The 14,221-nt window shown below is 45.5% G+C and overlaps 1 long non-coding RNA gene and 2 other non-coding genes across 3 annotated transcripts; all 3 read right to left on the bottom strand.

The window, feature by feature from the left end:
• Nucleotides 1-354: 354 nt before the first annotated feature.
• Nucleotides 355-426, bottom strand: Trnas-gga (transfer RNA serine (anticodon GGA)). Its single transcript has one exon. It is a non-coding gene; the product is annotated as a tRNA-Ser (tRNA).
• A 300-nt stretch (nt 427-726) lies between these two features.
• Nucleotides 727-800, bottom strand: Trnac-gca (transfer RNA cysteine (anticodon GCA)). Its single transcript has one exon. It is a non-coding gene; the product is annotated as a tRNA-Cys (tRNA).
• A 7,361-nt stretch (nt 801-8,161) lies between these two features.
• Nucleotides 8,162-10,451, bottom strand: LOC135373486 (uncharacterized). The gene is made up of 3 exons (XR_010416489.1): nt 10,304-10,451; nt 10,173-10,230; nt 8,162-8,966 (listed from the first exon to the last, which is right to left on the bottom strand). It is a non-coding gene; the product is annotated as an uncharacterized LOC135373486 (long non-coding RNA).
• Between the last annotated feature and the right edge of the window lie 3,770 nt (nt 10,452-14,221).

Here is a 14,221-nt window from a genome sequence, read left to right as displayed (position 1 = left end):
CGTGTTTGAAGACAGGTTACCTGGTGTTATTGTCGGAATAATCAACTTGTAGTCCCTCTGGGTTTCGGTAGGCCTATTTTCATCCCGCCTTGACGCCGTTGTTGCCGCTCTCACGGAGCTCATTCTACGTCCTCACAGCACTGTGGCCGGAACCAGAATGACCTACACCGCCCACATACTGTTCTTTTCGTTTCTTTCTTTTTTCTTGCACGACTGGCTACGGCAGTACGTGCACTTCGATACGCCATCTCCCCTATATCACAACGCCAGAGGTGCTTCTGTTATATGCTCTACTACGTTGCAAATTTGATTTAGGACGACGCACTTCACAATAACAACACAAGCTTTGTTACGAGGGGGCGCCCGGGTTTGAACCGTGGACCACTCGATCTCCAGTCGAATGCTCTACCACTGAGCTACACCCCCACTTTCTTTTCTTTTCCACCTTTATTTTTCAGAGCTTACTACTCTGAGTCACGTACGACTCAATAACTCACAATACCATACACAATACGACACAATCACAGAGTCAATGAACACCCCCCACATACTGTTCTTTTCGTTCTTTCTCTCTTGCACGACTGGCTACGACAGTATGCGCACTTCGGTACGCCATCTCCCCTATATCATAACGCAAAGGGTGCTTCTGTTATATGCTCTACTACGTTGGAAATTTGATTTAGGATCATGCACTCCACAATAACAATAACAATAAAAGATTTGTTACGATGGGGCGCCCGGGTTTGAACCGGGGACCTCTCGATCTGCAGTCGAATGCTCTACCACTGAGCTACACCCCCTTTTTTTTAATATTTTAATAACAGCACAATTCACCGTTCATTATGTACAGACAATGGAAGTCATGACTGGATGAAGGTACATTGCAGGAAAATTTCACAGGTCTAGCATAGCTTCTACTCCTTTACATTAAAAGGTGAGCTTGTGGTGTTGGCGATGAAAAACCTGGCCCGGGCCCGCATCCTGCGCCCAAACGTGGCAGCGGTGGTGCACGTGGCTAACTCACGAAGTCGGGCCCATTCAGACTCCTCATGCAGTCTTTCTTTTCCAGTCAAGCTGGAGACCCACAGCAGACCTATCTTTACGTAATGCAAGGTCGGCCTGATGTTTGGCTGGTTTTCCGTCTTAGCGGTCCGGGCACGCCACAGAGCTTTCATCGCCAAAACCATTACAATTTCTTTTAACTGGGCGCCCTTGTTAGAGACTGTTACAAGGAACTTAAGGTTTTCCCAGGATACATTCAAGTCAATCTCTAACGTGGTCCTCAAGTCATGCCAGAACACCACTGCAGCTCTATAAGTAACAAAAACATGTTCCAGTGTTTCTGGCTCACCACAAGTACAACAGTTCATATGTACTACCATAAAGTTCTTGTTAGCACTCCAGGTCTGTACAGGGAGGACCTAAGTGTGTAGCTTTGTGAAAAAATATTTCCACTCCGGCGGGATGGGTAGCTTACGCACCCTTACGGGAACATTACTTTCTGTCTGTAACGGAAAACGGTTTCGGTAGAGTGGAAGGGGGAAGATTTTCGCTACGGTATCCCAGTATAGTCTTTTCCTTGACACAGTACTCAAATAATCCCAGGAGAATTGCTCCTCAAAAAAAAAAAAAGAAAGAAAAACAGCGCACTTTTAACTTCTTTGAGGAACGCGAAGCTTCCTGTGTTAGATTCGGGACGCCAGTTGGAACAACCCATCGATCTAGCACTTGAGCCCCGTGTATCTGCATTGCACTTCGGAGCAGGGAATCCGACTGACATCGAAAGTACATAAAGCGGTGCCCCAGAAGCTTAATTTCCAGGTTGATGACGCCTAGTCCCCCTGCTTTGAGGGGAAGGAAAATATTTGATTGTCTCATCCGCTCAAACCTCGAGTTCCACAGAAGAATAGCTATAACCCTGTGGTACTTCGCAATAACCTCCTTTGAACATGGCACCGCTTGGACCTTATACCAGACTGCGGGGTACAAAGCGGTATTTGCGATATAAGCCCTACTGAGTAGGTTAGTCCTTCGGCCTCTGTACTCCAAGGCTTTGGCATTTAATTTATTAACCGTTGCTTTTGAATTTGCTGTTGCTTCAGTTTGTTCACAAAGGGGTACACCTAGGTAGCTCTCAACCAGTGTTCCCCACCTGGTCCCATGTACAATCTCAGGTGCTGTTGACCATTCACCAATCCAGGCTCCAGAAGATTTTCTGGGATTAACCTGAGCATCAGGCAGCTTGCAAAATTCCTCTACCTTGTGCATACACTTCATAATGTGTTCACCTTCCATACATACAAATGTTAGGTCATCCGCATACGCCAATAATTTAATACTTTCCTCGCCCACTTTCACTCCCACGATGCCCTTATCTTTTATTATATTCTGACAGAGTGGTTCCAGATAGAAAGCAAACAGCACGGCAGACATCGGGCACCCTTGCCTCACACCTCTACCAACTTTTATATCGTTACCGAGGGTTCTATTAATGCTTAAGCTGGTGTTTACGTCTTTGTAACATATTGTTACCCACCTTCCCAGCTCATTAGCACCTACTTTACTGAGGACGGCTCGTAGGAAGGAATGCGACACTCTGTCAAACGCCTGCTTGAAATCCACCTGTAGGATTGCAGCACGGCCTCCCTCTGCCTGTGCAGCTTCACAGACGGTACGCATTACATGGAGGTTCTTTTGTATACTTCTCTTTTTAATCCCATACGATTGGTGTGACCCTATTACTTTCCACAACACCGCGTCTAGCCTTTTGGCTAGAATTTTCGCTAGAATTTTGTAATCAGTACACAAAATGCTTATAGGTCTGAAATCCGTTACCACTGGGTCCCCTTGTTTGTCGAACTTCTTGGGAATAAGAACTGTCATGCTTTTCCCCATGGTAGGTGTTAATAGCCCTCTTTCGCAGATATCTCTGTACACTGAGACTAGAATCACACTGAGGTCCTCTATGAACATCTTATAAAAACCACTTCCCAGGCCATCACACCCTGGAGCTTTATTATGCCTCAGCTTTTTAATGGCCTTTTGTATCTCTGTAGCGCTTATCGTTCCTTCGCATGGAGCTAGTTCTTCTTCTGTGAGTGTTTTGATATGTTCTAGGAACGTGTTTTCGATTTGCCTAGGCACTGCCTCTTCAGTAAATAGATCACTATAATACTTTTCGAAGCTCTCTGCTAACCCAATTTCGTCGCGCATCACCTTATCATTCACTCTGACCGAGTTTATCCGATTCATGTTCCCTCTATCTCTTTCCAAACCAAGAAAATCTTTGTTGGCACCTCCTCTCTTTCTACCGTATCCACTCGACTTCGTATGATGCACCAGTTAGTTTGTCTTCCAGGTCACGCATAACCTTTATGTTCATATCTTTTATCTCTCGGTCATAAGAACCCGGAATCCTCTCGTCCTCCATTATCCATGTTCGTAATGTAGCAACTTCACCTCGCATTTGAAAAATTCCCAATCTCTCTGGCAGTTATATCTTTTGCCTTCAGCTGCTCAATCAGCATTTTCACTTTTCCAACAAAGAGACTATCATGCAGGTTCGGTTCATTCAACTTCCATGTGTCGAGGGCTTCCGTTTACCTTTAACTGTTCTTTTGACTTTGAGCTCTAATGATACCATTCCGTGATCGGAGAACCAGGCTGGTGTTATCGTATAACGGCATGCCTCTTTCGCGCGCTCTGCAGATACGTAAATCCTATCGAGTCTGGCATGGGAAGAGCCTTGCCAATGAGTGAACGCCATCGAATTACCTGTGTTACTTATCACAGCGTCTTGCAAGTCACAATCTCGTAACAGCCGCTTCAATGTATCAACACTACTACCTTTTTTGTATTGTCTATATGTACACTCCTCTCTCTTCATAACACAATTGAAATCACCACCTAGTATAACCGTACACGGCACAGCAAGGAAATCTCTAAGGCTCTCAAAGAAATTTTTCCTTTCCGCAGTGTCGTTGGGGGCGTATACCGCTGCCACTCTAATCAGCTCATTTTGCCAAATCATGTCAACAACCACAATCCTCCCGCTCTGATCAAGCTCACAATCTATTACCTTTAGGCCGGATCTTTTCCGTACCATGATTGCGGCACCTGCACTACGGGCCAGTCCAGCCGCACGTCTTATTCAAAACCAGTCTTGAAACATCCTGACAAAGTCTCTTTCTTCTTCAACACTAGAAAAAAAATTTGTTTCCTCCACGCATAGAACATCTATTCCCGTTGAAAACAGAAGTTCTTTCAGCCACTGATTTCGCTTACTTGACACCATACTGTTCACATTTAGCGTAGCAATCTTAATTTTATGTAGCGCACGAATGTCTTACTTTGGTGTAGATGACTTCTGCGACGGCCTTCCTTTATCGGGGGGTGGTATCAGGGTGTCGAACCGCAAAAAATATGGGTTCGGTTCGGGTTCGGGTTCGCGTTGTTTTGATTTCGTTCCGGTTCGGTTCCGGTTCCGCCCCACCAAGAATCGAACCGGTTCGCAAACCGGTTCCCAGCCCCGAACCGGTTCGCGAACCGGTTCAACGCTTCCGTTTTATATGTTCCATAAAACTGCTTATCAGGAAATGCGTGGCTAATAGCTTACTGCTGTTGTCTGCATTGACGTCTTTAGCGGTGAGGTAGCCCTTTAGCGAGAGAAATGAGGAATGGATGAACACTTATTGCAAATAGAGTCCACGCTGTTGAAGCGGTGTAGTCCTGCTACTTTCTGTTCCCAAAAATCTCTTTTTTCACACGCACAGTGCCAGCAAGATACACTTAAATGAAGCCTAATAAGATGGACAGCGTAATATAGACGACAGTACTAGCCGGCATACTGCCTTCGCAACGTGAATCGATCTGAAACCGTACTGAAGCATGTCGAAAATAAGCCTGCCAGCCTTACTCTGTCCGAGCTCACAGCAGTGTACAAGTTAATCCACAACACAAAGGCAATATGTCACGACACAACTGCACTACCAATAAGCAGAACTACATTTACTTTTCAAGCCACGACCAATCAAACAGGCACCGTTCTGCGTACGCTCCTTCTCCACTTCTCATGTTTCTGACTTGTTTAATTTGTACTGCTCACGTGTAAAGGGAAATCTTGGGCGCTTATTTGACCGCATATTCGTCCTGTAGAGCTACATAACTGGCTTACTCCATTCCTGTTTCCTTCGTCCGCGTGGCAGCTCGTCTCTGAAGAGTAGATGCCGCACCGCGTGCGTGGGGCGCTAGCCGCGGCGTTCACAAGGACAACTGCGCTTCAACATGTTAAAAAGACGCTGAAAGTATACTTACTATACGTCGTCGTCTCACTGCTAGGTGAAAATTTCTGAAATCCATGATATAGGCGCGTGATGATGATACGAATGTGTCTTCGTTCGGGGATAGAGAGGAACTGTTATGCTGACTTCTTTTATGTCCGAACCGTTTTGTTGCGAACCGGTTACCGCTATTATTTTTTACGGTTCTGCTCCGGTTCGGGTTCAACAGTGTCATAAAAATTTCGGTTCGGGTTCGGGTTCGGTTCCTGCAAAAATAACGGTTCGGGTACGGTTTTCGGTTCGGGTTCGGGTGCTGTTCGACTCCCTGGGTGGTATCCTCGGCGCGGGCGTGTACCTCTTCCGTCGACGACGGGCCTCCCTCCATTTGTTCTGCAAATCATCCCCTCGTGGTTTGTTCTGCTCAGGCACGTCCACTTCAGTGTACGAAAGGTCGCTTTCGCCGTCTGTGTCCCCGCTTTCATCATGCTTCCCTCCTGTGAGACAGCCCATCTCTTGGTGGTCTCCCTCCCTCTTTTCGGACGGCGCAGCTGACTGATGCACTCCTTGCAACAAAACTGACCCCATCTTAGCTGCATCTGTTTCGCGTATTGCCAACGCGTCCAGTTCGCTGTTCGTGTGAATTATTCTGTGTTTCTTGATCTGTTTCATTTGCTGGCCCTTCACCATGCACTGGCTTTAAGTCCTTCCCTTGTCGATCTTCTGCTGCATTCGAGCTAACCTTGTTCTCAGTTACCGTCAAATCGTATGCACTGTGCGCGTCCCCCTCATCGACATTGGCTACGTTAGGGACTTCGTCATCATATTCCATATGGTTGTCCTCGTCCGTTGCGCCCAAGGTTCTCCTTGTTTTCGATGCGTAAGTTTCCCTACACTGTGATGCTTCATGACCAAACGAGCGACAGTCTTCACACCAAGGTGTTGTGCACTGTTTTCGTACGTGCCCAATTCTACGACACCGCACACAGAGTGATGCCCTGCCCTCAACCGCCAATAACACTTGACAGCCCATCATCTGCAACATGTGCGGTAGCTTGTCAACTGTCGAATCTTCATTTAGTGCCAGAATTACTTTTCTCGTCGTTTTATCGGCTCCATTGAAGAAAGTTCCTTTCCATTTTTTCTTTCGAATTTGTTTTATGGTGCCAAAAGCTTGTAATGCCCTCTTCACATATTCGTCCGGTACGTGAGTCGGCATCCAATGCATGAGAATTTCCACTTCTCTCTTGTTCGGATCTAGCACAACACATTTCCTGCCATTTACTTTTAGCGCTCCTTTATCCAGAATTTTGCTTTTTGACAGACCCGTGTGGAACGACAATGTCCACACGTGATTAAATTGAAACGCCCCAAAGGCAGGCACGTCTTCTTTCCTAACCACCTCTTTCACAGCTTCTTCGAAATCAGATACGCGGTAAGGCCCACCTCTGGGATCCGCATGAAGAAACACGGTATTATAAGAAACGCTTCCTCTTGGTAGTGTCGGTAGAATCATCCTGTATTCAGACACGTTTCCTTCCTGCTGGTTCGTCGTAACCCGGCTTGCCATAGCCGTACTCGCTGCTCCACGGGAGCTCATACCAACCGCGTCCGTAATGCACAACAGCCGGAAGCAGAATCGTACTGAGCTACACACCCCTTTCTTTTTTAATTTCTTTATTTGTGTATTTACATATATTTACACATGTACATGATACCGAATTCCTTTTCGGCATTTATAATTTCATGGCCCTGAAAGGCAGTTTGCTTTACACAGTCATACGCCCTTGTCAGTCTTTCAGCAGAGGTACAAAGGGAGCTGTCAATTTTAGGTTTGAACACGCAATGCCGAAGGGTACTTCTGTCCCACCGTACGCTGAGGCAAAGTCAGGTGTTCTTGCTCGCCGTCACGATCCATATATATAGCAAGTTTGTTTTCTTTTCCTGGCCCTTCTCTTTTCTTCACGGACCATGCGCAGCTTGTTGAACTTCTCTATATGTTTAATTCTGTGTGTTCCCATCCTTCCGGTGCCCTCTGCAGTTACTCTTTCAGGATTTCAGCCATCCTTCGAATCTTGATGAAAAAACTGTCCCAGGCCTCAATGATATTTGCGTGCTTCTGTTCTAGCCCAGTCCTTGTGCTCCAGATTACTTGTAGACCTAATATCAGAAGAATTCGTTCCGACACGTCTTCCCTCTCAGGCATCAACGTTTTTTTGTTCCAGCCAGGCAGGCCTCATAGACTTCCCTAGTGCATCGCCGAGATCTTCCCAGAAAAAGAAGGCAATCTTGCATCCCAGGAAAACGTCTTGCAGCGTCTCTTCTTCGTCGCATGGCCCGCATTGACTTCCGCCAGGTAGCTAAAGGTTCTTTTTCACCAACCAGCTATTTACCGGGAGCGTCTCGGTGTAGAATATTGTGAAGAAGTTCTTGGAGAAAGTGCTGACGGGCATTTTCTTAACCTTCAGAAGGATGTTGTTGGCTTCGGTGCCTTCGTGCATCCTGTACAGTGGAGGTGGAAAAAGGTTCTTCACGGAGTCCCAGTAGAGTTTCTTCCTTGTAACGCTCATTCGATATTCCCACGAAAAGTGTAGTGTTTAAAGAAGGTTATGGATTCTCTGACTTCTTTGTAGAAGGCCAACTCTGTTGATGGATTCACTTCTTCTTTCGATGTCACGACCCATTGTAAGAGATAAGAGCTCCCAAGGGTTTGCATTGCGGTTCTGAGTACAGCATTCTTCTCGTCCCGGAAAAACATGAACTGATGAACCATAATCTTTATGGTGGTGTTGATTAGACCAAAACCTCCATTTCTCACTGGCAGGTGCAGGTTGGTGCGGCGCATTCGCTTCATTGAGGAACTCCACACAAAAGTTGCGGATAACCTGTGAATCTTTTGGATAGTTTGCGCATGACTTAGTGTCACTTGAGCTTTGTATAACGCTATTGGATACAGAACGGTGTTGCAAACAAAAGCTCTGTTGAGGTATCTCAATGTTCTTCCACGCCAAAGTTGTAATTTTCCGTTGAGAAGCTGCGTCGTGTTGAGCCATCGGTCTTTTCTCATCTTGAACATGTCCATGTCAACTCCTAGATAGCGCTTCAGACTTTGAGTCCAGTCTGTATCCATGTAACTCATTGGCCTCTCCTTCCACCAACCTAGCCATGCCCCTGATGACTTGTTTAAACTGAGCTGCGCTCCCGACACCTTTACGAAGTCCGTTACATGCTTCATCATCATGCTGAGGTCTTTGCGGGATGAAGCCAGTAGAGCTACGTCGTCAGCAGTAAGTACTGACCACGCTTATCCGGAAACGCTACAAGGCTTCTGGACGCCATTAATTAGCAATTAGAGCTAATTGGGACCCCCCACATTAATCAGCATCATCCAATGAGTCATCACACTAATTGGGGAGCGTCTAACTAGTGTCCAGACCACCCTGTGCGTTTCCGGATAGACGTGGTCATAAAAAATAAAAAATAGATAGAGAGAGAGTGGAGAGAAGGAGTTTAGTTGAAGATCAACGACGCCATCTTGAAGAAAGCGGCCCGTAAAGGCCGCTGACCATCGCCGGGCGACGGAGCACAGAGGCAGGTTGCAAAGCATCGCAGCTATGACCACCAGTTCCGGACATCCTGTGACGTCAGCTGTGACGTCATCATGGCATGTCTGGGCAAGTTAGGACAGCTCTGGGCATGCAAGGAGAAAAACACTTGTAATACAGAGGCTGGGAAAGCAAGAGTATGCAAACCATCAATAGCTAACAAGAAAAAACAATTAGTTACACAACAAATGGGCCCACCACAACAGGAGCGCAGAACCATGCGACGGCTCCATCCGAGAGGCAGGCAGAAACTGACTCGTAATAGTTTTTTTCTCCTGTATAAAGCCCCACAGCTGCACCCCCTAGCGGTTACTTTCTCAACTAATCTCACAACAAAATTATTAAGAATCACGCCAGCGCTACTCCCGGTCCCAAGGCAGAAGAAGATAGAAAATGGCGGGGATGCCCGGACAACAGCAACCAGCACCCGACGTGCACGGGCACGAAAATCGCAAACAAAGCGGGAACAAAGTCGGCGAAAGCATTAATTACACAACAAATCACCTCACCACAGCAGGAGCGCAGACCGATGCGACTGCTCTCCGTGACAGCCAGCCAGAAACTGAGCGAGTGCGGGGAGCGCACGTCTGCTTTCCGCGACAGCCGGAGAGAAACTGACTGGGGCGCCGCTCCGCGGCCGCTACGCTTACGCGCTCCTAGCGCCCTCTAGGGCGAACACCTCCGAGAGGCTAAGAGTGAAGAGCATTCCTGCGCCCCCTGCTGGCCGTTCTCATTGGTCGTGACGTCATCCTATTGTCTCAGGGCTACCCTGTTTTTTTCCACTAATGCTCCTTTGGTCAATCTACAATGAAGCCACAGTATGACGTCATCATGCAACTGCGTGGCTCAAGGACGCGTACGCTCTAGACAGGGGACATATTATTTATTGAATCACTATCCCAAGATTATTTCCTTTATTGTTCTATAACGATTGAATAGGAAGCTATTGCAGAAGAGCACCATGCATGAAAGCTGATCGTAGGAATTCCAAAGTCTTACTAAATGAGACTTGCAAAAGAACAAAATATCCTAACACGTAACTCCATCAACGGCAAATAAGAGGACTAGGTACTCAACAAATCAACACAGAGTACGGGTAAACAGGAGCGCAGAACTCAGGGCAGCACTATCGTCAAGACAACAATGTTCCTTGTCAAAAGAGAAAAAATACAAAACGTCAACACAGGAAAGCATGGATATCAGGGCATGTCAGAACACGTCAGCACAAATTGTACGACTGCTGGGCAACAGAGGAAAACAAACACTTGAACAGAGTGAAAAAGGCACTCACCATCATTTTCCCGTTCACAGCATTCCCTCATTGTAAATCCGCTCGTCACAAAATCCACCTGCATCGTCGAACACCATTCACCAGTGACGAACCACACATCCGCACCCCGTCAGAGGCAGACAGAACCCCACCGAAGCTACGCTCTTCCACTGACGGCCAACGCCAGGAGCAGAATTTGCGTGTCGAGACCCGTCAGTGTCCAAGAGAGAAGTGAATCCTTGCGCCCCCTACAGGCCGTTCTCATTGGTCGTGATGTCATCCTATTGTCTCAGGGCTACACAATTTTTTTCCACTAATGCTCCTTTGGTCAACCTGAAACAATAGTCTCTCGGTATGACGTCATCATGCAGGTGCGTGGCTCAAGGACGCGTACGCTCTAGACAGGGCACCTGTTATTTATTGAATCACTATCCCTAGATTATTTCCTTTATTCTACTATAATGATTGCATAGGGAACTATTGCAGAAAAACACCATAGACAAGATGAGATTGTAGCATTTCATTCCCAAAGTCTTACTGTACAGGAAAAAAAAAAGGTTCAGCAAGTCATAAAGTCACACACCTGTCCCCCTCGCGGTTACTGTCTGAACTAAATGAATCGCAAAATTATTAAGAATAGCTCTACTCCCATTCAAGGCAGCACTATCGTCAAGAATATTCCTTGTACAAAAAGAAAAAGGCTACATGTAGAAGGAAAGCATGTCAGAACAAGCCCAGGCATGTCAGCACATGTTTGTCAGACAAGGGGGGAAAAAGCGAAAAGAAACAAAGAAGGAAACCAGTATCAAACTATTTCTAAGCACACGCACTCCTCTTATTCAAAAACAGTGCTCATCATAAATCTGCCCAGGACAATACACACTATTTTTCTATTGCCACACTTTTTTCCAGTAATGGTCAATGCATTGCTACAGACTGCGTGACGTCATCACATCCTGTCTGAAGAAGAAGACAGCGGCAAAGACTCCTATTAATTATTGAATCGCAAGATTATTTCCTTTGTCCTACTCTTAATGACATTCATTCTCTCATTAAAATTCAACAAAAAAGCACCCTGCATATTAACGATTTTCACCCCAAAGGCTCATCATGGTCATTAGAATTACAGTAAACTACCACTGCTCTTTAAAATGATAAGTGAGTCCACTCCACATCACCTCCAGGCTTATGTAATACATGACCCTTTCTATGCTCATACATTCGTTGTCTGAGGCTACACCTGCGAGCAAAAAGGCGCGGAAGCCGGGTGGGCAAAGTTCCATTCGCGCACGCCAAAGCACAAGACAGAACGCCTTTACGGGAACACGATGGCATTCGTATACTATATTAATGATTATTGCATTGCAGTTTAGAAAAACCACTACAAAACTATAATTTTAGGAGCCCATTAAAATTCTACTTTCTATGGAAACTATAATTGCCCTATTACTTGGATCGCTATTAATGAAGGGCTCCAATTTTTTCTCTCTTCCCATTTCAGCCTTGTCATGCAGGGAAGCAGACTCACATCCAAAATAATTAATTTACACTGAGGGTGCCGTGCTTCAGGAATTCCTATCCTGCGCTCAGATGCAAGCATTTCTTCACGGATACAGCTGACTTCCTCAACATACCGAGCTCCTAACAACATCTAACAAACAATCAGAGAAACCCTCTTCTCAGCTGTACCATGCGACTTTCTTCTGCGTAAAATCGGTGATTTGAGGAAGAGAGCAGAAAAAATTGCGCGCACTTGTGCTTGACTTAAAAAAACTGAAGCATATGCCAATAAACCAAGAAAAAGACACTCATGTCAGCTATCTGATAGTGCCACATACACAGATGCATTGTCGCAAAGAAAGCACAGGACAGGGATACACAAATTTCCTTAGGTGAGCAGGGAAAAGGCTTAAGTCTTCAGGAATAATAGCAGAGTCACTGGACATCGCTACGCGGCTAACACAAGATAACAAGATAATAGCGGCGGGTACAATCGCAACACTGCTAAACAAGCCCCAACATGCCATCATGACGTCGCAAACCAGAAAAAAATAAGCACGCGCGCGCACACAGCAGCTCAGGAATGCACAAGCAGAGGTGCTTTATAGGAATTTCTACTCCACACACTCAGATACCAGCATTTCTGCACAAATACCTATAACGGCTGACTTCCTCAACATATCGAGGAAAGCGAATACTGACACTCAACATATAACAGAAAACAAACAAATTCCATTCTCCTGCTCTACCTGGATGCTGACTGTTTCCCCTCATCTACATTCTGAGTAAAAGCCGTGAAACGAGAAAAGAACCGCGAAAAATTAAACGCATTTGTGCTCCAATAGCTGCAACTGCAAGAAACCGTCGCGCACGCCAATACACTGAGAAAAAGACACCTATTTCTGCCACCAGATAATTCTTGCATAAAGCCACATACACAGCCGCATTATCCTTGCGTAAAGAAAGCACAGGACAGGGATACACAAATATCCTTAGGTGAGCAGGGAAAAGGCTTAAGACCTCAGGTCACCACACATCGCCAGGCGGCTAGCACAACATGACACCAACAACATACTAGCGGCGGGAAGAACTGCAACACTGGTAAACAAGTCCAGACATGCCACGATGACGTCACAAATCAGGGGAAAAAGCACACGCATGCACGCACAGAGGACAACGCATTAAACACACGGAGCGCTCAGGAATAATCGTAGTGTTACCGCACATCGCTACGAAGCTCAACGTCTAACACAAGACGACAACAACAACAAGATATTAACGAAGGGTAAAAATTGCAACACTGAACAAGTCCAGACATGCGACATCGCATACAAAACACTGCTCATTGGGGAAAAGGCCTAAGCCCGCGGCGGATCATCATAGAGCATACACAACTTCATTTTTCTACTTCGCGTAAACTAGACGCGGTCTGCTTGGAAAACGACGTACAAATTTTCTTAAGGAGCACAGAAATATAGAAATTTCTACTCCGTGCTCAGATACCAGCATTTCTGCTCAAAAACCTGCAAAATTAAGCTCTGCTTACTTCGTCAAGATATCGAACAAAATCAAACAGACAACCCCACTTCCACTGGTAGAACACTATTCAGCTTTTACGCAGGAGGCTTTCTTCTACATAAAAAGTAGAGAAAATAAGAAAAGAGCAGCGAAATATTACACACACTTTTGCTCGCATAGCTATAAGAGAAAAAATAAATAAATAAAAGAACGACGCACACGCTAATAAACTGTGACAAAGACACCCTTTTCTGCTATCAGATAATTATTGGATAATGCTAAATACTCATTTGCATTGGCCCTGCGTGAAGAAAGCACAGGACAGGGATACACAATTTCTCTTAAGCGAGCACGGAAAGTCACTTCTACTCGAACAGCTTAATACCATAAAGTCTGAATTTTTGCAAAGAAAATAAAGCCTGAACAGCGCTACGAAGGTGACAGACACATACTAACAAACAAACAAACACCTCTTCGAGTCTGTATTATCTTTTAAAAATAACGAAAGCACACATAAAAAAAAATCAAATCGGCTAGGTAGCCTACCAGACGTTGTGCCTTAAAGTTGGCTGTACGCAATGCGCGGAAGCATGCTGTGAAGCCAACTTGCGGTTTTGCTGGATGCACATGAAGTCCGATTCCAATTGGAAATCGTGCTAAGGACGTGCCAAACGTGGAATTTTCGCAAGATTAATCCCAATACCTGGAATTCTATTCATTTTAGCGGGAATGCTGGCGCTTGTGCTCCATTATTCGAAATTTTCGAATATTCGAATTTCTCGATTATCAAATTTTCGAATACGAATAGGGTTCGAATATCAACAATATTCGAACAATATTCGAAATTTCGAATATTCGCACACCTCTAGTGAATACTGACACTCAACGATATATAACAAAAAACAAACAAATTCCATTCTCATGAACTCTCCTCTGCCGAGCGGCTTTCTCCTGCTCTACCTGGATGCTGACTTTTCCCCCCTCACCTACATTCTGAGTAAAAGCAGTGACAGAAGAAAAGAACCGCGAAAAATTACACGCATTTGTGTCAC

This window comes from Ornithodoros turicata, unplaced genomic scaffold (assembly GCF_037126465.1).
Source record: "Ornithodoros turicata isolate Travis unplaced genomic scaffold, ASM3712646v1 Chromosome25, whole genome shotgun sequence".
In the NCBI taxonomy this organism is placed as follows: Eukaryota; Metazoa; Arthropoda; class Arachnida; order Ixodida; family Argasidae; genus Ornithodoros; species Ornithodoros turicata.
Note: the sequence above shows the minus strand (reverse complement) of the source record. Positions and strands in the feature narration are given on the sequence as shown.